General features: G+C 43.9%; 1 protein-coding gene across 17 annotated transcripts in view; it reads left to right on the top strand.

Moving 5' to 3' along the window:
* The window catches only part of Atxn1 (ataxin 1), a 415,237-nt gene that overhangs the window by 69,316 nt on the left and 322,051 nt on the right, over positions 1-23,870 (top strand). Inside the window, exon 1 of one of the 17 annotated variants that reach the window (XM_011244392.2) lies at positions 9,904-19,922. The exons of 15 other annotated variants lie outside the window; for them this stretch is intronic. The gene's annotated coding sequence lies outside the window, so the exon portion shown is untranslated. Of the gene's footprint in view, positions 1-9,903; positions 19,923-23,067; positions 23,497-23,870 lie in introns of those variants that run through there. One more of the 17 variants, XM_011244391.3, reaches the window with a different exon arrangement.

The following is a 23,870-nucleotide window of genomic DNA, read 5'->3' as shown; positions in this document are numbered from 1 at the left end:
TTGTGTGGGCAATCACAGTTTTGTTGACTTAAAGAACATACTGGTCCTTTTATGTTCAGAGAATACTTCCCCCAGGTTCCCCCTGAACTCTGGCTCTTACACTCTTTCCTTCCAATCTTTCAAGACATTTTCTGACCCTTGAAGCGGGAGGAGGCTTGACATAGATGTCTCATTTATGGTTGAGCGTCTGTTGTCTGTGCTTTAGTGTTCTTTTCTGTCTCTAGATTTTTCTAGGCAAGATAAGACATACAGTATTTACCTTTCTGAGTCTGCCCTTCTTCTACAAGCCATCTTGCAGTATTTGACATTTTCATGCCCTCAGTGTTTTGATTTTATTACTTCTCCATAAGAGTGGTCTTTCAGGGTTTTGCAGGGCAAACTTCTTGACCTGTGTAAGTAGTAGGTTGGATTCCCCCATCTCCTGCTCTAGGGTTGGCTGTATTTTTCACTTAACTCTGACAAAGGTGACTGGAGGGGAGGCCAGTGAGGCGAGGCTTCAGATTTCTAGACAGCATGTGACTTCCTCTTTGTGCTTTTCCTGGGTCATGCATTTTCCAAGAATCTCAGTATAATTAAATACACTTTGTAAACGGGCTGAACATAATTTAATATTTCCCTGAAGGTACTTCAGAGTCTCAGAGTGCTCCGGGGTCACGGCGAACATCAATTATCTTCTGGAGGTGGGTGTTGTGCAGGAGGATGGCGTGAACAGTGTTCTGTTTGATGGAGTCCTGAGTGACTAGACATTTGTTCTATTATTGCAGGGAGTTCAGCCAGGACCGAGGCTCCAAGTTAGGCTATTACACAGCAGAGAATGAAGCGCAGGAAACTTCTTTGGCTTAGCGAGGTTGATGATAATTCATGTGTCAGCTGTACCACGTGGCCCTCTTTAATCCGAGAAACACATTCACATACAACATTTTCTATTATTCCTTTCCTGGGGTAGAGCTGAAGCAGAAAGCTTGGGCTACTTGCCTAAGTCACATAGCATAAATGGCAGAGGCTGCTGAACTCCAGATTGGGTGGGGTCTTGTTAGTTCTGTGTTGTAGTGTATATCAGCATACATTGTGTGCTTTGGGCCGTAGACAGAGACTCCGTCCTCACAGCTGCTCTCTAAATGAGTTGTCTTCACTTCTTGTGGGGCTGTGTGTAGGGACGGGGACACTAAGGCATGCCTTAGTGAGTGGCAAAGTTCAAATATGAGCTCAGGATGTCAGGACCCAAAGCCTTCACCCTTGAGGGAGGAGTACAGGGCTGCTCTGTGTACACGCCCATATTAAGCAAATTGAGAAAGATGTGTCTGTAGATAGCTTCCTGTCTGCAAAGGTCTGTCTGTGATCATTTTATCTGACCTGTGGGACTCGAATGTTTCAATTAGAGATCTTAGAGCCATTACTTATCCCCGAGCCTCAGTTTCCATATCTCAAATATGACAAAATAGAGATATAGAGAAGACAGAGATACAGTCGGGAGACAAAGAGCATCTAGTGTTTTGGTGAGAACATATTAAGTCCCTAACAGAGTGCAGTGTCATAGCCTTTAGTTTCTAAAGAAGTTGCTATCATTGCTATTTGTATTGATATTCTACATTCATAATGAGAAATGTTACTAGAAAACATTCCAACACTTAAGAGTTTGCATCTGTTTAATGAATGTGTGGTCATTACATAGATCATTCCTACACAGCATCTTCTCATGGGTCCTCCTTACATGGTGAAAGGGCCTGCTGCTTCAAAATGGGAAGGTCTTATAATTACATTTTTTAAAAACATTATCCATCCTCCCCGTACTCACTTGCTAAGATTTTATCTCATTAAGCAGTTACCAAGTTATTTGTGAACTGAGACCGGGCATCCAAGCTGTTAGCTGTAGAATAAAATTTTTAAAAAATTTTATTTTTCCTTTTATGTTTTGAGTGTTTTATCTTTGTATGTTTGGTGTCTGAGGTGGCCAAAAGAGGGTCCTGGATCCCCAGAAACTGGAGTTACTGATTTGAGCTGTCATGTGAGTCCTGGGGACTAACCTCAGGTCCTGTATGAGAGCATCAGGAACTCTTAACGGCTCAGCCATTTCTCCGGTGCTCATTCCATTATGCCTTCACTGCACTGTTTCAGCACAAACGGGGGTTTACATTTAAAAGCACGAAGACTAAGGTGAATTTCCATCAGTTCAACGCCACCAAGGTAAATTGCATGGAGTCCATAGGTGTGATGCTTTCTCAGTCCATTTGGGCTACCGTAACAAGATGTCATAGACTCGACAGCTGCTAGACAGAAATGTACTGCCCTCCATTCTGCAGGCTGGGGGCCCAGGATGAAGCACCAGAAGATGCGATGTTTGATGAGGACTCAGTCTCCCTGTCTCACTGGGCTTGCTGGTGCTTCTTGTCAGGGACCCAATCTAATACTTGAGGGCTCCACCTTATTATCTGACTAGCCCTGAAAGGTTGCCACCTCCCATGCAGTCACCTTGTGAGTTCAAAGCCAAAGGCATGTGTTAGAGGGACACAGATTTTTAGACCATAGAGCACACATAAAGCTTACATTTATTCTGTCTGTCTCTCTGTGTGTCTGACTCTCTGTCTCTGTCTTGTGTGTGTGTGTGTGTGTGTGTGTGTGTGTGTGTGTTGGTCTGACTATGCATTATTCATGGTCACATGTGTGCAGGTGTGTGTGAGTACATGTACCAGAGGTGGTCAACCTTGAGTATCATGCTCTAAGGGTCTATTGATTTTGTTTTCTGAGACTGTCTGTCTCACTGGGACTTTCGGTGTATCAGTTGGTTTGGCTGGCTGGCTAGTGAGACCCAGCAACCCACCAGTGTCTACCTCTCCAGCTCTGCAGTTACAAGGACTCACACCCATGCCTGCCTTTTAAACACTGTACTGAGAATCAAAGGCAGGTCTTTCTGCATCCACAGCAAGCCCTATCTCTTCACCCCTTGTTTTGTCTCAAACCTTCATTCCTCAGGATATCTTCTCAGGATATCTTCTCAGGGATTCTTTATCACCCTTAAAGCTACTTTCTGAACTTCGTGACTCAGGCTATAGACTCATTAGAAATGAATTATAGCTTAGTCAATGGTTCCTATGTGGTAGATGACACTGATGATAACAGCCTTATGTGACTTACAGCTATCATTTACAATTTGTCCAAATTTTAAGTAGGTCGTTTTCTTTTTTCTTTTTAACCTACAGAAAAGTATACTGTATATGCATTTCTTTTTTGTAATTAAAAAATTACATTTGGGTGTGCAGGCATGTGCAGAGTCAGAGGGTAGATAGAATTAATTCTCTCCTACCATGAGGGTGCTGAAGGCTACACTCCAGGTTGCTGTGGATCCATTGAGCCCTCCTGACCAGTGCAGTATATACATTTCTATGCACATTTGCTCTCCTCCCTCACTTGCTGAGTGTGCTCCATGTTATTCCAGGTTTTGAGGACTATGGGGACAGAGAGTCTTGAGGTGCCCGAGAGGGAAGGAAAGCTGCCAGTGTCATTAATGAGAGGAGTGAATGGCAGGTTGGGACCTTGTTGGAAAGGAGCATTTCTTGATATCTAGAATGAAATTCTAAGAGGAAAAACCCACACTCGATAGTGCAGGATTCATGGAGGCTGCATCGTGTTCCTTCGTACATTTCAAAGCAATGTGGGTCAACTGGAGCTCTAACTCCTGATACCACACTTGGGTGGCATGAGGGGGTCCTGGGCTCGAGACTATGTACTCTGAAACAAATAAATAAAAATAAGTAGGTTATTGAGTAATTGGGGCAAAGGACGAGTAGCAATTTCAGACATGAAGGTGTTTGGTAACTCTTCTTGTCACTCTGTTTTCTTTTATCAGCGCCTCCCTTTTTAGAATTTATCCTTTTCTAGAATGATCTAAGGTCAGGGGGCATAGAGTATTTGCCAATACACACACACACACACACACACACACACACACACACACACACACCAGAGTTAGGGTACATCCACCCTCACATACACACACAGAGTTGGGGTATTTAAAGTAGACCAACATGATTTCTGAAGGGACTCAGAGGAGAGCATGTGTCTCACTGATGGACAGGTCCCGCTTTGGGGACACTGGTTTACTTGCCATCGGTCAGTGAATAGCTATGATTTGGCAGGTCATTCTCAGTCTCTCTCCCTCCACATTCTCAGCATCAGTCAAAGAAGTTGAAGTAGAGAGGTTACACAAGGGCTCTGCCAGGGCTAAGGGTCCCTGAACACTTGAATGTGGGCCTTTTCTTTTTGATAAATGGAAATATATATTGGCAGGAACCCTAGAGATGTGTTTTTCCAATGGTTCCCTCCCTGTGGGTTAGAACTTACTGTTGGGTGGCATGGCAGGTGGGGCTCTAACACCACAGCCCTTCTCAGCCCTGCAGGAGGGGAATTACCTGTGAAGACTGAGAGACAGCTGTGTGAGAACTGTGTGAGCTTTAGAGCTTTACTGTTAGCTCCTTGGCATGTGAGTACCTGGCTCACCTGTAGCTCCTTTCTAAGTGGAAGGAGGATAATAATGGTTATGTAGACCAGAGAAGGTCAGGCTGTTGCGGAGTCACACGTGAAGACCTCCAGTTGCCCTCCTGACAATGGCCCTCTCCCAGAGTTCCCCCAGTTAGAACACAGACAATACTTAGAAGGGAAAACCAAAATGGAAGCCCCTGTCTCCATAATGCTCCTTGGGACTCTAGAATAATTTAACTTTGTTCATGCATTTGATCTGCCTTTTGTATAGTAGAAAAACACTAAAGGAAAAACTAGAAGTTTTATGTAAAAACAAAAACAAAAACAAAATCCCAAAACAAAAACAGAAGCTAAAACGAAGTGATTGCTCACAAAACCCATCTTGATTTAACTGAAGTTTCCAGTAGGAGGAAATATGTTTTCAAGATCTTTCAAGCTTTTTGATTAAGATTGCTTATTAGTAATCACATTTATAATAACTTAAATTGCTTTAGGTGTTCTCACTATAAACAACTAGTACACAAGATAATGGATAAGCCAACTAGCTTGACGCAATTATTTCTCAGTAGATCAATATATTTCATTATACCTATGAATAAATAGCATTTTTATTTGTCAATTTAAAAACAAACATGTAAGTTAAAAAGCCCACTATCCTATGGACTAGGTCCTACCTAGGACCTATACTTACTGGCCTTATGACTCTGGCAAATTCAGACATTGTAGTTCTTATATGTGGCCTGACTCATTAGCTTTGCCTTGAAGAGTGTTGTCCTGGTCTAGGATTCACCAGACCAAAAAAAAAAAAAAAAATTCTAGCTGCATATGGGAACGGTAACACACACAAGGTGATGTTTCTACGTGTGCATGAGTCCACAGGCACCGTTACATACTTGTGCTGTGTATGTGAATGTGTTTTGTATTTATAAGATGTTACACACATATACATGTATGCATACCATACATGCACACAACATGTACATACATATAAAACCTATACAGTGCATGCACACACACATACACACATATATGCATGTACTTACACGTCTATGCAGTGTATATGTATAGCACGTCTATGCAATGCTCATATACATAGTGCATGCATATATAATATACAAAATGAAAAATTATGCAGTCCGAGTACATGCACACCATACATATATAGGTATAAACATTGTTAGTGAGCAGATCTAAGCAGCTTTGCTGGTTGCTAAGGAACACGTTAAGAGTGTTGTTGCTCTTTAGGTTAGATGGCCCCCCTAATATTGTAAGCAGAAAGAAAGCAGACTGGATGTCACCCAGAATTCACTGTGGTAAAGGAAGAACTCCCTAGCTCGCTGTCACCTGTATATCATTTGCAAAGTTGTGTTGTGCCATAGCTATGTGACCCTGTTCCACCAATAGCATACCACTACTTGTGGAGAGCTGTGGAACCATGCGGAACTCCTGTGGAGAAGGCCCAAGTCAGGAGTTTTGTGAGCTACTGGCCTGGAGACCCTTGACTAGGCGCCTCGAATCCTGGAGCTGAGTGTAACACACTCTCCTTTTCCTCAGAGCTGTTAGAACTGTTGTTTATTTCCTGGTAGTTCGTGTGTGCCAGTCATAGCAGGAAGTAACAAAAGCATTGCATTAGTCCCTCGCTGTACGTTCAACTAGAAAAGTATTAAGGAAAGCCCTAGAAGGCATCTCTCAGATCTCTGTAAGTTCACCACTATACCTCACTGGCCATACCTATCAGCAGTTCACTTTTTTACTTGGGTACCCATCACTTACAGTGTATACAAATCCCCACAGCTTGGTGATGCCCTAAATAGTCAGTGCCTATAGTAACTCCTTGGTTTGGGGTAATTCAGGAATTCAGTGATGCACAAACCGCAGGAGCTCCCTTGAACTGTGTCAGGGGCTGGCGCCAGACCTGGGCCTGGGATAGAAAGAAACCTGAGGGTGTTAAAAGTGCCCTTCTGAGGGTACGACTTCTCTGTAGCTTGCATTCTGTTTGACGGGGCTCTCTGCTGTGTGTGTGTGTGTGTGTGTGTGTGTGTGTGTGTGTGTGTGTGTGTGTGTGTCTTGGTTGCCAGGACAACAGTAATGATTTCACAGAGCTTTGAGGAACTTCTGTAAGGAAGAGTTAGGTATGCTAAAAGATCACAGAAGCTGTTTAAGGTTTACATATAAACACATAGATTAACTTGTATGTATTTTGTCTTCATTCATTCAGGAGCCTATGTGTATATGTGTGAGTATGTTTGCATCTCTCTGTGTATATGTGCGTGCATGTACACGCACGCATGTGTGTGTTTTTCTTTTATTTCAGGCTGCCTGTAGAAAAATGCTGATTCATAGAGTTATTATTTTTTGCTTTCTCTTTGTGTGCCATTTCTGAGTTTATTTTGTACAACCACCTTGAATTTAGTCTCTCTACATAAATCTTTATGAGTTCCTTTTCTACACGTATGTTGCTTCATTTCATGCTAATGAAAGTCAGGCTTGTCCCAACGAATTGAAAGCAATGTAAGTAATGCCATAGAATTCTCAAGTACATTTCTCCTGGTTCTTAATATATTTTTAATTGCACTGGTAAGTTTTGGATGTATGTGCAAGGGTGCTAGAAGATGCATGGGCATTCCAGAGACCATCCGGCTCATCTTGTCACCACCCTGTCACTCAGCTTAGAACCTTAGGAAGATTCTCTCATTATGAAAATAGCAAGTTGAAGGGGTGGGGGACAGATAGCCAAATGGATATAGTGTGCTGGCTCTGTAAGGCTGGGGACCAGTGTTCTGACACCTAGACCCAACTACACACCTGATGAGTGAGCAGCCTGTGGGTGATTCCAACACTTGGAAAGCAGGGGTGGAGTGGGGTGGGAGGGGTGGTCCCTGGAGCAAGCTGGCTAGTTAGAGTGGAAGTATAGGAGATCCGGCTTCAACTGCTAGACCCTAGCTCAAAGAATAAGATAGAGAGCCATCTAGGAATTCCGTGGTTTTCAATGTCTAGTCTCCACAGGTGTGCATACTTGACCTATACATCAGAGAGAGAGACAGAGACAGAGAGAGACACAGACAGACACACAGACACAGACACACACGCGCGCACGCGTGCGCGCACACACACACACACACACACACACACACACACACGTTCTTTGTAAAAAAAAATGGAAATAAAGTTTAATTTTGTAGGCCTGGAAAAGACGTCGTGCCTTTGTGAGTGGAGATGGTCTATTCATTGAATGCTTCTCATATAGCAGGCAGCATGGTTTCCTCATTGTAATTCTATGCCAATAGCTTGATGCTTCTCTTTTCGGGATTCGAATCCATCTTGCATCCTCCCAGCAAGCCGGGTAGCACACCCTGACTGTCTGTGTTAAGCCTGTATCCCACCCAAGGTTTAGAGTATCATAGAAACTACATAGAATCACAGCACTGTGGAAATTTTGGGAGACTGCATTATTTATTGAAACACTCTGTGACGTTAAATACTTTTGTAAATATACAGAAAGTTCATGAGACTAAGAAACCTCACCCAGGCCACACAGGAGGTTCTCAGTAACTATTTTCTTGTTTATTTGAGTGACTTTATTTATAACTTAAAAAAAAAAAAACCAACAACTCTGTTTTTAAAAATATCTGTAGTGACTGTCTTTAACTATTTGAGGACATTAAAAAAAAAATCTCCCAAACAATACAACCTTTCCTTCCTGCCTGGTGGAAAAATTGGCTCCTCAACCAAGCATAGTATTTAAACTTTTCTGTTTCTAGCTAAGAGTATGATATTTAGTGGCTCTTAAGTCAGGGAATTCCACACAGTATGTTCTAAGTAATCCCTTGTGTTACTGTCTTATTTCAAGATAACCCTGGTAATGTTTGTGAGGTGAGGGCCCGAGTTTGACCTCCAGAACGGATACAGAAAAGTCAGGTGTGGTAGAGCACACTTCAAATCACAGCACTTGGAGAGGCAGAGAAAGAAAGATCCCCAGGGCCAGCTATGTGGTGAGTTACAAGGTCAGTGAAAAACCCTGTCTCAAAATGACAAGAGGGGCTGGCTTTTGAGTAGTGACATCCAAGTTTCGTGCCTGGTGTCCACATGCAAAATCCATGAGAACCCACAGAGACACCGACAGAAACTGGCTGCTTTTCTTGGACTCATAAGTTTTAGTGTGATTATATATTTTCTGGGACAAGGTGTTTCTGGAGATGTATTGCTTTGTACCACTATTCCCTGAGAGACTCGGCGTAGAGAAACAATGTCATTCAAGTGATTATTTGGAGTTTTCAGGTCTTGTGTGACTTTAAATGCATGGTTGGCGGATTGTTTTAAACATGGGGATTTCAGAAAGAGGGAAATGGCTTAGTGGTTACCAGGACTTGTTGCTCTTGCAGAGGGCAAGGGTTTGATTTCCAGAACTCGAGGAATGGCTCCCAGCTGTCTATGACTCTGATTCTAGGGGATCCGATACCTTCTTCTGATCTCTGTGGGTGCATGCATGTGAAACACGTGAATATATGCTGGTAAAACATTCATACACATAAACTAAATTACTCAGGACAGGACAGGGAAGTGGAGGAAGAAGAGTGAAATAATTCTATTTCAACTATGTTAAAAATAAGTAGAACCAAACAAAAAAAATTCAAAAAAAAGACAAACAAAGGCTAACACAAAATCCTCCCTTAAGGAGTTTATAATCAAGTAAGGAAGGATTATCAGCACTGATTTTCCAATCACCCCAATGTCAACATTGTAGCCATGGTTATGGAACACAGAGGGCCTCCATACATGTCTTAATTCTGCCAAGCACGGTTTATATTTCACATGTATTGATTGAGCTGCTATTTCTGTCTTTGAGTTCTAGGAAATTTTATGACTGTTCAGACATGTAAATTACCATTCCAACAATTTCCTCTTTCAAAAAATAAAAATAAAAACTCAAAAACACTTTAAAACACCCTGATCATTTTAATAAAATAACCTACACATCAGGATGTTTTGGATTGTCTTGCACAAGACTGGCCCTGTCAACAATCAGCCATGGGTTGGGAAGCCCTGCTGAAAAAGTAGCTACTGACTGAACTGGGAGAGAGAGGCATGCATCACTGTCATCAAAATGTCTACCCACGCGTGAGCCCACCGAGTACAAATGTGTTTATTGTCTCACAGATGGCCTTGGTTAAATATGGTACACTACAAAACAAAGCAAATGGACATGAAGACTAGAAAAAGAATCAGTAGGGGAGACAGTATTGACGGAGGTGGGAGGGTGGGAGGAAGACACCATAAGGTTGTGGGGACTGAGAGTAGTCACAATATCTTAAATATGATTGTCCAAGAGGATATTTCATTTATTAATTTTTTAAGTGTGTGAAATTGCATACATTACTTAGGGTTTTTTTTTTTTTTTTTTTTTTTTTTTTTGGTCCCAGGAAATGTTCTTCCTTGTGTAGCCAGGGGCAGTGGCAAAGATCTTTATTCCTGGCCCTCAGGAGGCAAAGGCTGAGACCTCAGAGGGTAAATTCCAATATTCGAATTCCAGGCCTGCCCGGGCTCTATCTAAATCTGAAACAAACAAGAAGCTTATGTGTACAAGAAGGATAATAAGCAAATGTATGGTAAAATAAATAATATGAATTCTTCCTGCCTTAAAAATCATTTGTTGGGAAATTAAATACCACCGTCTTGTGAGTCATATTTTTCCTGGATCTGATGCTTCCATGATTACAGTGTAAAGACTGAAGGACAACTTATTTCTGCTCAGGTTCTTGACCCCGGAGTAGGTGTCAACCTCTTTCTTATGACCTGTAAGCATTGAATACAAGCTCCATCAATTCAGTTTAACAAGCTCTCTCCTCCATAGGTCAGGAGAAAAAAAAAAGTAAATAGTATCTCCTCTCAGGGAGTATAACTGGGTTTTCTATAAGAAAGATGTTCAGTGTTGCTCGTGTGTGTGTGTGTGTGTGTGTGTGTGTGTGTGTGTGTGTGTGTGTGGCGTGGGTGCAGTGGCAATATTGTGCGTTCCTTTCAAAATGCACACGATGCCTCGTGGTCTGTGGGTGGGGGAACCACCTAAGGTGTCCTTACAAGTTACTCATCCCTTGTTCCTCCCCAGCAAGGAAAAACCCAGCATGCTGAGGCTGGGGTGTGGGGGCTGGGGTGATCAGTGAGCTGTGAGCAGAAACCTTGATGTTAGATCCTCAATGGCATGGAGGTACATGACTGTATTATCAGTATGCATAGTGAAACAGCGTATAAGTGACAGTCATGGTCGAATGGAGGACTAGTCCCACCCTGCACCCCACCCCCCAAAATTACAGCATACCCACAAATTTGCCTGATCTAACAAGGAATGCAAATTACAATCTTTCCCACACGAAAACTAGCACTCTTGGGGCCAGAAATTGAAGTGTGTGTGTGTGTGTGTGTGTGTGTATGCATGTGTAATTTGTAGACATTCTAGGCATGTGTAATTCATTGATTAACTAACAGGGAATGCAACTTACAATCTTTTTCACACAAAAATTAGCAATTTGGGGGCCAGAGGTTGAAGCGTGTGTGTGTGTGTGTGTGTGTGTGTGTGTGTGTGTGTGTGTGTACATATGAAATTTGTAAACATGGTAGACATGTATAATTCATTGACTATTTCTTTTATTTTGTTTTCCTAAGACAAATGTTATTCAATGATGTTTCTAGTTTATTTTCTGCTATATCTTTGTCACTCTTAAACTATCAGAGGAATAGATAAAGATATTAAAAGATTCTTTACAAATATACCCATGAGTGATTTAGGGACAGTGATGCTTCATCTGAGATGTGCAGGTAATATAATAAATTCATAAAGATTTAATTTCAGACTCCTTAAGGAGACATTCTCTGTGTTGTCAGAGATTAAATTATGCCACCCCCACCCTCCCAATTCTCAGTAGCAAACAGGTGAAGAAGGCTACTGGTTTGCCCCAGGGCTGTGGTAAATCACAGGACTACAACCAGGTGGCTTTGGACCGAAGTCTTAAGTTCTCTCAGCATCCGGAAAAGGAGGAAGCAGGCTTTTACCATCGGGTTCTCATCTGTGGCTTCAGAAACCCCTAGCATGCTCAGTGTCTTCCAAAAGGCCTCCCTGGAATCCGCTTAGGGCTTGAGCAGGGTGGGGGGGGTGGCGTGTAGAGGCGGGGAATCAGTATAAGCTGAGCCTCCCTGAATTCCAAATCATCAAATGTAAAATACTGCCCAATCTGGAACGTTCTGAGCACCAACGTGACACAAGTGGAAAATTCCACTGATGAGTGATGGGAGTTTCAGAGCACTGGTGCCCTCGAGAGATTTTACTGTGTGAACTTTAGGTTGTCTGGGTGACACGTGCATGCAAACCAAAAGAATTTCACTGTTAGACCTGAGTCCTAACTGCAACCTACCTCATCATACATGTGCAAAGTAACTGGAAACTGGAAAAAAAAAAGTCGGAAGCACTCCTGGTCCCAAATGTTTGGAATAAAGGATGCTCACTGTTTATTGATAGGAAGCTCTTAGGCATGCTTATTCCTGGGATGTCATGAAAGTCATGATGTACCTTAAGTTTCTTGTAGAAAGTCCTCCTTGGTCAGTAGGGAGTGATATAGTAAGGGCAAGGTCTTGCATATGGAAACCAATATAGACAGCTTTAAAAGGGAAGGGCTCAGTGGGGTGACCTTCCCTGTGGGCTACTGCCTGTCCCCAGCCAGTCAAGCCTAAAAAGTACCAAGGAATGAACTTGAAACTTGCAAAATCAACCATCCTTCCTTACCTTCACTCCCTCCCTTCCTCCCCTCCCCTCCGTCCCTGGGAGGAGCTAGAAGTCTTTGCTATACTCAAGGGATGTTTGTCACAGTCCTTTTACCTTCAAGCTATGATCTGTGGCTGGACCCACTGGCTCTGTGGCTTGCCTCTGAATACCAAACAAATGATGAAAGAAGTGACTTTTTTTTTTTGTCACCAGCCAAAGGAGGGGCCTGAAGCATGACCCTTGCCTTTGGCAGAAACACTAACAGCTCCCTAGCATCCTGGTGCTCAGGCCCACATAACATCTCAGTGGAAAGGAGAACAGAGCAGAGGATGAAGGGGAAGTGGTGGGAATCCTGAGCTGGTAATACCCGTGGTGACAGCAGAGCCGTCTGCCAAGCAGAGAACACTGGTGAGCCTTTGGGCACTAATTGCCAAACATGTTTGTACTAGAATGGGGTTCAGAAACTCAGACAGAGCCCTGCCTTGTGTTCAACCTCGTGTGGGAAAGGTTGATTTATCCTGAGCTGAAATTCAGGCATCTGTGTGTCAGGAAACGTTCTCAGGTGGCTCCCTAAGCCCCTCCGCTACAATCTCCAAAATGTGGAGGACAGAGGACACCCAGGACTTCAGCTCTTTCAGAGGGAGTCAGACAGTTTTCTTCTGAGCATCTCTGCCCTGTGAACATGAAGAAGGGCTTTGGGCCAAAAGTTCCCGCAGGGAAGTTAACAGAGGTGGAAAGTTGAAATAACCTGAAAGGCACCCAAGCTGAGAAACTGCCCTTTCTCCTTGCTGCCACAAATAGCTTTGTGAGGCAGTCAATAGAGAAAGGCTCAAGGCTAGCAGCTGTGTGGGATGCTTCTGTGCACTGGGCAGCGGGAAAGGAAGATCTCTTTTTTACCCCCCCCCCCAATCCATCTTTCTCCATTCCCTCCCCTTTCCCTATTCCATCCCTCCTCTCCTCTCCCTATACCCAGACCTAGTCCAAGGTGAAGAAATGCAGATCGTTCTGTAAGCCTGACTGACACAGATCAACTAGATCAGTGTGCTACAGGGAAAAACTGACTATGTTATAAAGGCAATACCCTTCAGCAAGTAACAACTTCCTCCTCTTCCTCTTCCTCCTCTTCCTCCTGCTCGTCCTCCTCCTTCTCCTCCTCCTTCTTTCTCCTTCTCCGTATCTTCTTCTTCCTCCTCCTTTCTCCTCCTCCTTCTCTTCCTCCTCCTCGTCTCTTCTCCTCCTCTTCTCCCTCCTTGTCTCTTCTCCTCCTCTTCCTCCCCCTCTTCCTCCTCCTCCACTTCCTCTTATTCTTCTAAGAAAGCAAAAGATTCTTTCTCTTCACATTTTGGAAAGTTGGTCTCATTGGCTTCTTGCTTTTGATGTTCAACTCTCTGTGCCAATGCCGCTCTGAGCTCAATCTTCGAGGCTCTTCTGATCCAGGCTGGCAACCTCCTAAAATTAAATGTCACTTCAAGTTCAGCTAAAATATACAACTCAAAAAAAAAAAAAGTCTATGAATGGAAGTAGGGAAGAGAGGATCAACAAACCAAGATGTAGCATTCATGCCATGAAAAAGACTTTAAGATGCCCCCCAACAGGCTCTTCCCCGGGTTAACACTTTACAGTACACAAGAAGACTTTGATATATTCCTGGTGGGCCATTGTTTCCCATTTCCTCTCTGGAGGTTTTGACTAACTGAATCCTTGCAAATCATCTTCAACAAAACGACTTGTGTCTCATAGGCAGTGTATGAGTTAGCTTAAAATTCTGATGAAAGAAATGAAAATAATGTTGTGTTCTTTTAAATTTTTTTAATTTTAAGAGAACGTGTGTGTGTGTGTGTGTGTGTGTGTGTGTGTGTGTGTGTGTGCGCGCGTGTGCGCGCGCGCTCGAGTGCACATGTCACAGCTTGCTCCTCTGGAGGTCGGACAACAGCACGGAAGACTTGGATCTTTACTTTCCCTTTTATATGGATTCCAGGGATTGACCCTGGGTGTCCAGGCTTGAGTGGCAAATGCTTTTACCCAGCAAGCTGTCTCAATGGCTTCCTTTTCCTCCCACTCTATTAACATTCTTTATTCCCTCAGGTGGGAAACCCTCAACTATATAATACATTATTTTTCTCATCTTGGAGCTGAAAAATGAGGGTCTTACAAAGGAGAAAGGGGGGGGGTTCATGTCAGACCCACCATGAGCTGTGTTTAGATGCAGTTGTTAGCAGGCGTAGGGTTGCTTGGAAGGGACCAGCTACCACCCCAGAAGGCTGGGGATTTACTCTGCTGCTGTTACCTTGGGTTTCTGCCTTCTTTCTCTCAAGGCTCTGGCAGATGTTTCAGTGCATGGGAAAGGGATGCCCGCAGCTGGTCGGTGATGGTTACTGGTTGTAATGGAGACCTTTCGTTTTTTCAGATCTCTGTTCTGTTCAGATCAGACATTTGTATATCGTTTTTGTCTGTGTAGCCCTGGCTGGCCTGGATTTGATCACGGCTCTCTCCCCACTTCCCCCCAAACTTCTGCATCTATCTACCACCCATACACAGACATTTCATTTGTTGCTGTCAATCTCCCTGCATGTTTTGCCAGCACTGGGGCTTCCCTGTCAGCGTTCTCTGTTATATTCTTGGGAAGTTACATAGTGACAGTTCCTTTAGGTGAGTCCTAATTGGGACTTCAAAATATACAAACAGTTCAAACACAGGCAATTGATTCACCGAGCTCCTTCTATCCTGACAAAGTTAAGCCAAAGGGAATGAGAGGGGTGTGTGTAGGAACAGCTGTGATGGATTAAAGCAAGTGTGTTCCACATGCCGTATTGCTCATCGATGGGCGACCTGTCTTCCTGTACATGGAGCAGCAGTGCCCAAGGGCTGCCCTACTTAGCTCCTATGCGGCCTTCCTTCATGTACATGTGTTATGTATTAGGTCATCTCCCCTTCCCTCTCCCATGTGGATACTGACCGGAACGGTTTTGGAGAGGTGGCTCTTCATCACTCCACACTGCACTGCTATGTCATGCCTCTGGGGCTGTGTCCTAGACTCTTGGGATGGAATTCTAATAGAGATGGGCAGTAATGCCGACTGGCTTACTTTGGGGCATTGTGGATGGACAGACATCTCTATGCTCTCATCCATGGCAGCCCTTTTCCTTCCAAACCAGCAGGCTGAGAAGCCAAGAGGAAGGCTGTGACAAGAGGGAGGGGGCATCCAGAAAAGGATTCAAGAGTCCCACCCCTTGCCCCGCTCCCTGGAGCAGTGCCCAGACAGGAGAGGAAATAATACTTGCTCCTTTTATGGAATTTGTTAGAAAGCCCCTAAGCCCTGCATCCCTTCTGTTCAACCTTTTCTCTTCCCCAGCTTCCCATCCTTTGGCTGGATCACTACGATGTCATGCGGGTTTCACCCGTTTTCTAATAGCTACGACCTCTGGTTCAAAATTCCAAACTTTGCTAAAATACAATGATATGCAGCGGGAGATGGTGCCTTCCAGATTCCTGAAATGCATCACTCAGTTGTAAAAGAATTTTAAAAACCCTCAAGACGCATTTTCTGTCCCACATTCGTGTGACGCTTGAGCTTTCTGAATGGTTGCAAATCACCGTGACTAACACTCATCCCTCTCATTTGTTTGGCTGGTTTTAAGCCATCAGGACAGGGGACAGTCATCCAATCCTTATTGATGCCTGACCCCCACTGTCATGCCCGACATCTCATTCCCCAAGCCCAAGTCTGGAGAGCTCCGGGCCTTTCTTCCTTGGAAGGAGCTGGTGAGTGAACAGCTTGGAAGAAGTTTTCCAAGAACCCTGCCAGTTTCCGCAGAAGAGGCTGGGAAATGCAATGGAGTGGGTTGGGGGCATTCATTTTGGAGCCTAGAACATCATGGGGGACAGAAGGGGGAGTGGAAGAAGAGTAGGAGATATTGTTGGGAAGGGAGCTTGCTCCAGCGACATTCCTGGAAGCCGAAGATGTTGAAGTAGTTGTCAAGTCATACAGGCCTTATGCAGGCAACCACAGCTGCTCTGAATCCATGAGCATAGCAGTCCTGCTGGGTCTAGAAGACACAGTTTCACTCTGGTCCTTCCCCAACTGCTGGCTTTTACCATTGCTTTGCTCCATCTTCCACAGTGGTCCCTGAACCTTAGGGGTACAGCTCATTTATGGCAGAGCACTCTACAATTACCTGTCTTCTGCAGTTTGACCAGTTGTGAGTTTCTCAGTTATCTACCGTCCACTCTACAAAGAAACTTAGCTATTGAGGTCAGAGGGCTGCGCTGATCTGTGGGTCCAGAGAGATGAATTTAGAAGTTGGTTTGATGCTATGTCCATTTAATAACAGAAGTAGGTTGACCCTCAGGTCCCTGTGAGCTTCCTAGCCAGATTTTCAGTACCAGGCCTAATTTTTCTCCCAGGGAGTAGGCCTTAAATCCAATCAGATAATAGCCGATCACTGTCATGACATTTGTGCCCTCTTGGATCCATCGGCACACCTTGCTATTCCAGTCATTATTAAACGTCACATGATTTGCCTCTGGGTAAGACTACAGAGAACTTTCCCCAGGTGCCTTTGTCGTATCTTCTGGTACTATGATTGTTATAGCTATCAGGGAGAACGCTTTCTGGTCAGTAACAACTGATTTCTCAAAGTCTTGTGACCAATGAGTGTGGTGTTTTCAGTAACAGGTTCTTGCCATCAAGTTCTGGTAGGCAACCAAGAGCTGTGGTGAGAGCCTGCACTGTTTGGGGGTGGGATCTCAGGGACACCTCTGACCAATGCTTTGAGGGTAAGTACCCCACACCTGACTCTTGCTTTTTGTTTGACAACCCATGACTTCTTGGGGAGACATAATTCCTTTTGTAGGATAACTCCAGTAGAACTAATTCTCCCTCCTTCTTCCCCTCCTTCTCCCCCCCCCCCATGTCTTTCTGTGTCTGTCTCTCTTTGTGTGCAGAGCTTATAAGATGGTTTCCATATGGGGTTTTCAAAAATCCATAGCATAGCTCCTTTCCTAAGCCTCTCCTCTATTCTGCCCATCTATCCTCACTTAACCCTCCCACATCCCCTCTCCCTCCCTTCTGTCCCTTTCATATCTATAGATTGTTTTTGACTAGCCCCTGATATGATTCTCTTAACTACAACTTACTCTTCACTAAAGTTTGTTTGTTTGCTTTATATAAAAGCTTAATGGCTAGGGGTATAGCTCAGGGATAAGAATGGTTGACTAGTTCAGAGTGGTTGACTAGTTCGATCCCCAGCATTAAAGCAAAGGAATTAAAATAAATGAAAAGCAGTAAAAGCCCCTGATATGATTCTCTTAACTACAACTTACTCTTCACTAAAGTTTGTTTGTTTGCTTTATATAAAAGCTTAAAGGCTAGGGGTATAGCTCAGGGATAAGAATGGTTGACTAGTTCAGAGTGGTTGACTAGTTCGATCCCCAGCATTAAAGCAAAGGAATTAAAATAAATGAAAAGCAGTTTAAGATTGGGTAGAGAATGGAGGTGAGCTTGCTGGTTCACAGCACTTTACAGTTCTTTACTTATTCCCTGGGTTGGAAGCTGTGGCCCCAGCACAGCACTGCAATGGAGAGAGGGCTGAGTATCTGCACTTTTACAAGTCAGATCCCTCTCAGTTCTCCACAGTTGAGCTAGTAGTCTGAGCTAGTAGTCCTCAGACCTTACTATGCAAAAGCTGTTGTGTTGTGTACACAGACTCATGTTTGCAATGTTTATAGGGAAACTGAGGGTGTTTCAAAGTGAACTTGGACGATAATTGACTTTTTCAAAACTTTAGAGCCTAACTGCCTTTCTCTTCCCTCCTCTCCCCTTCCCTTCCCCTCCCTCTTTTCTTCTTTCCTCCATTTCCCCTTTTCTCCTCTCTTTCTTCCTCCTTCCCCTCCCTTCTTTCTCTTCTCCCCTCTCCTTCCTCCATTTCCCACTTCCTTCCCTCCCTCCTTCATTTTCTCCCTCCCCTCCCTCCTCCTTCATCTCCCTTGTTCTCTTCCCTGTTTCCTTACCCTCTCCATCCATTCTTTCCTAACTATCTCTCCTTTCTTCTGCCCTGTTCTTCCATCTGTCCATCTTCCTTTCCTTCCTGGTTTTTTTCCTTTTCCTTTTGGTAGATTAGTTCTGAATTTTCAATAAGCAGATGAAGTAATGAGTGTCCTGGTGGCATGTTCATATGGACTCTCTGGTCCCCCTACACCTTCCCTCCCCCGTTTCCTTTCCCCTCCCGCTTGCACCTTCTGCCCCCAGTATTCTCTGTTTTCATTTTCATGTCGTGTCTATTTGGTTACCCCCACGCCCCTTCCTGAAAGCATCTTCTTTGCTCTCATGGGCCTCTTTCAAGTTCCATGACCTCCGCCCATGCTCATGCCTACATAATGGGCTATATGTGAATACTAGAAGCTAGGGAACACCTATGAGAAAGAATATGTGATATTTGCCTTTTTTAGGCCTGGGTGACCTTGTTTAACATGATATTTCCCAGTTCCATACATTTTTCTATAAGTTCCATATTTCTTTATGACTGAATAAAATTTCACTGTGTACATGAACTCTTCTTGCCCATTCATCTGTTGGCAGACAACTAGGCTGATTTTATTTCCTTATTATTACAAATAGAAGAACAGCAAACATGAACTGTAAGTATCTCTGAAAAGATGTAGGGCCCTTTGGGTGTCGGCGCAGTAGTGGCATAGCAGGGTCACACAGTAGGTTCTAGTTGTAGTTTTTTGAGAAACGTCCACACCGATTTCCATAATGCAATTGTTTATGCTCCCACCACCATATGCCAGAATTTTTATTGTTTTTATTTTGTGGCAGGTCTCACTATGTAGCCCTTGTCAGCCTGGAACTTCACAAATACAACAGGCTGGCCTTGAATTTGTGGTTTTCCTGCTTCTGCCTCTCATGTGCTAAGATTACAGGCATTGCCACCACCTGGCTTCCTATGGTGTGTGTGTGTGTGTGTGTGTGTGTGTGTGTTGCCTGCACTTGTAAAGTAATGGGGTCTACTTATATTCAATAAGAAAATTGCTAGTGTGCTAACTATATATCTCTCTTTATAAAAATAACTAAAGTAGCCTTTGATCTGCCTGAACTTGGTCCTCTAGGCTCCTATTCAGTTTTCCATCTTTAGTTTTTTACTTTGAGCTGGGAAAGAGCCCCTGCCAAAAGACAGCCAGGTTCTCTCTGAGCCCAGCCCAGCCAGCCATCTGTAAAGAAGAAAGAAGCTTGTTTGTCTTAAAAGGCAGCCCAAGAGACCGTTACAATAGCGATTGTCAGAGCAGAAACACTTGGCATTGGTTGAAAGTGTTTGAAACAAGATTTGCCTAAAAAAGATCTTCGGTGCTTGCTTGCAACTTCTTTATGTTGTGTATCTGTTTGTATGTGCATGAGTATTCAATGTGCCTGTTGGTGTGTGTGAGAGTGTGGGCAAGTGTGGAGCTTCCTGAAGCCAGCCTACAGTCTGAGTCTTCACCTCCCACATTGTTTGAGACTGGGTCTATCTTGTTTGCTACTGTGTATACCAGGCTAGCCAGCCAACGGGCTTCTGAGAATCCTCCAGCCTCTGCCTCCCATCTCAGTGTGGGAGTGCAGGGACTGCAGATGCACACTACCATGGGAGTACAAGCAGATGTACATGACTCTGGGCTCGCAGGGACTGCAGTTGCTCACTGCTGCATCTGGCTCATGTGTAAGGTATGACTTCAGATCGCCTTACTTCTGCTGACATTGCCTTATCCATCCACTGAACTGTCTCATTAGTCTAAGAATTTCACATTGATAGAGATGTGTGCATTATCTCTAGATCAAAGACCTTAAACTCGAGACCCGAGAACGTAAAAAAGAATGGGACTGAGAACCGTGACTGTGGTTGCCTCTGCGGCTCTGGGCCCTGGGCATCTCTCTTCTAAGTTATGCTATGTTTTAACTCCATGGCTTTTATGCATTGGCTTTACCTTCACCATGCCTGGCTGGCACATTTGGTGACTCTCTTCAGTGAAGGAAGCGCCGTCTTCTCTACTGTTGAAGCAAGTGGCAGGAGTCAAATGCACGTGAGATGGTTGTTAGAATTTAGGGCCAAGGAGTGTAGCTGGAGGAACAGGTCTTCTTGGGCATCTAGCCACTGACAAAAGGTAAAAGAAAAAAAGATCGCATTCTGGTATTCCAGATGCTTTTTAAACAACCAGGGGGCTTTTAAAAAAAAATCGTGCAGCAAATCTAAAGTACAGGGGTATACACAGAAAGCAGGTGTGAGAATTGACAAAGCCAGACCTGATTGAGAGTGGTAAGGATGTTATAGACAGTCTTCTCAGAACCCCAGCAATTGTATCTTGCTCACTTTACCAGTCATCCAATGAAAAGCAAACATGGGCAAGTATTCAGTTGCTTCAAGAGAAGAAACGGCTTAAAAGGATGAACACTCATACTAAAATTACACGGAGGGCAACCTTCACCGGACTGCTTCATAAGCGACACACGCTCCCAGGAGCGAGGTAAGGCCCACGCCACACAGGCAAAATGAATATGGTCTGGTACCCTCATTTCTCAGTGCAGAGATGATAAGAAAAGAAGCATAGAACCCAAGGATGAACGCAGAAAAGAAACAGGCCGAGGACTGAAAAAAATGTAGCATCTGTAGTACAAAGCTAGCGTGGCAACCAGCAAGAAGGCTCAGTGTGTGAAAGCCCTTCCTCCAAGCCTGATGGCTGGAGTTCAGTCCCCGGGATTCATATGGTGGAAGAAGAGGGCCAACTCCCTGATGGCTACACACTCACTCTGAGGTGTGCACAGCCCGCTGGCACACAAAGTAAATGACTAATTAACAACTGTAAATCTAAAACAATTGGCATGTTAAGATAGTCTCTCTTTTTTGTTATTTTTAATAGCACACTTATCTCGATAGAGTATAAACATTGTATTCATTCTGGAGGGGGTGGGGTGAAAACAGAAAGCTACCCACCCCCCCTCCGCCCACCCAAGCACAGAGAGTTGAAGCCTACTTTCCATCAGCAACCTCTCTGCCTGTAAGCTAAGCTCCTGTCTCTTCGGTCCTCAGAGCTCGTCCACAGTGTCCTTGATTCATGCCACTTGGTTTGTTTATTGGTGTGTCCCTGACTAAGTTTAGAAAGTACTGTCAAGGACAACAGCCTCCTGTTCCTTTTGACATTTCCCATGGTGCTTTGCATACTGTGGCCATAGCTGTCATTCATTAGTACAAAGTATAAAGACATATTAAAATGTCATAAATGATTGCCATCATATGCTATAAATGTCATATTTGATAGTCCATAGCATCATATCTAACTTGAAATTTTAATTTGAAATTACAAGGGGCTAAAGGTGTAGTTCATTTGGTAAAGTTCTTACCTAGCATTTACAAAGCCACAGGTTTGGTTCCCAGCACCACACAACACAGCCTCCTTCCCCTCCCCCCACTCCATAATCTTATCACTTGGGAGGTAGAGCCAGGAGGACCAGGAGGTTAGGAGTTCATGGTTATCCTCCAGGATGCACCAAGTTTGAGATCAGTCTGTCTAAATGGGACCCTGTCTCAACAACAAACAAAACATTTTAAAAATGCTAGCAAGTCAAAAATAAAGGTTTAAAATAGGATAAACCTACAGATATAAATAAATATAAAATATCACAGAGTATATTGAACATAGGCGAATATGAACACACATAACGCTATTCTACATCTTGGAATGGGACGGGATGAAATCAGTTACTAGTGCTTGCGTAGAACTTCCCTTTGTCAGCAAAACATTCTGGAGCCGAGACCAGTTTTGAAGGGAGAGCCATTAGGGGATGTTTTCAACCTTGGAATAACCCTAGTGAAATTCTTCAGTCACCATAAACAACCAGGAACCATTTGTGAACTGGGAATCAAGCTCAGAAAGTTTACATTCCTCTAGAAAAGGTACCCACTTTACCATGTGTATGGGTTTACTCTTCGATAGCACCACTGTGGCTTGCTTTATACGTTATCCCCTAGACAAAAGGAGCAGGGCTCTATTTTATTCACATGCGTCTTCTGGGCCTGTGTGTGGGCAATCAGCCAATAATGAAAGAAAATCTACCATGCTTCAGTTTCTCAAGCAGCTAAGAAGGTGTGAGTTTCATGCAGAACCTAGCTAGAGTTGGGTTGCAATGCCTGGCGGTGCTAGACTTCGTAATAATGTGCTATTTTGCATGTTGTCTCTGTGCAAGAATGTATGCATGAGTCACATTTCAATTCGAAAGCTATAGGATGTTCAGTCCAGCAAAGAGGGGATGTAACTCTTGCAGTCAGTCTTGCCATATATGGATATTTTCTTATTCTTTTCAGCCAGCCACCTACACGGGGCAAGTAAGTATAGGTTGGTTAAACATCAGTTAGAATCCTTAGCTTGTGTGTTCTTTCACTGAGGCCTGCGCTCAACCGTGCTTGTGTCAGTAATGTTAACGCATCTCTCTGATGCTAACCCAGGCTGCCTGGTTGGAGATAGGTTTGGTGATGTTAACATACCACAGTGCCAGAAGTTCCTTGCACCCCAACTTAAATTCATAAAATTCATTCTACCTTCCCTGGGAACTCTTTTAAAATAATTTTAATATTATACTTTATTCACTTATTTAATGTTAGTTAGTGTGTGTGTGTGTGTGTGTAGGTCAGAGGATAATTTTTGTGTGAGGCAGTTCTCTCCTTCCCTCCTGCGGGCATTTGAGGGTCCATGTCTTTGGTCACAGCAGCCAGCGTCTTCAGCCACTGGCTGAGTCCTGAGAGAGCTTTATTCCTGCCTCTTGCACGCTCATGCATGTGATAAAAGTTGACTGCCTCAAATATCACTCTTTTCCTTTTAACTGTAAATTATCTGAAGAGATGAAAGAAGGGAGAATCTGTAACGAGTGCCTTTGATTTGTGACCTTGGCCCTTAGTTCTCCGGAGTCACAAACCTTCTTTTAAGACTTTGTTTCAGTAGAGGAAAAACCTCCAAGCAAACCTGTGGTTATCATCGTTGCCTTGATCAACATGGCCACGGTTGACTGCGGGTTAATCTCCGGAGGGTGAAACACAGTTGCTGTCTTGAAAGGCCATTGGTTATTTCGAGTCACCAAGGATGTGGGCAGACATTCCTGGAAGAACATTCTGCATAGTCACCAGTCTTGGTAACTCCGGCCGTCAAGACCCATCTCAACTCTGGTCAGAGGTAGCTCTCCCCTGGACCCATCTTGTGCCTGTCTACTTCACACCCAGCCTTGGACACTGCAGTTTTGCTTTAAGATCTCGGTAAAAACAGGAGCTAAGGTTTCTAGTATCTTCTTTCCTGCTATGTCATTTTGAAATTGAAACCGAAAGCCAGGAGAGAATTCAGAGCTGCTCAAAGCAGGCTTGTTAGCATCTTCAAGTCGTTTTTCTTGGAGAGACCTCATTGAGAAAATTATCTGTTTCTTTAGTAGCTTTGACTTCCAAGTGCAGGATGGCAGCCGCTTCCCAGGATCAGATTCTAGGACATCTGCCTGTAACCAGAGCCAGGCTTCCAGCCCGTGCGCTGCTTCGGGGTCTGCGTTGCACTGAACCTTTTGACTGAAGGAGTTTTATTAATGACATCAAGGCAAAAAAAAAAAAAAAAGTTGTACTGAGTTATAACATTAACTCTCGGG

Source organism: Mus musculus, chromosome 13 (assembly GCF_000001635.26).
Source record: "Mus musculus strain C57BL/6J chromosome 13, GRCm38.p6 C57BL/6J".
In the NCBI taxonomy this organism is placed as follows: domain Eukaryota; kingdom Metazoa; phylum Chordata; class Mammalia; order Rodentia; family Muridae; genus Mus; species Mus musculus.
Note: the sequence above shows the minus strand (reverse complement) of the source record. Positions and strands in the feature narration are given on the sequence as shown.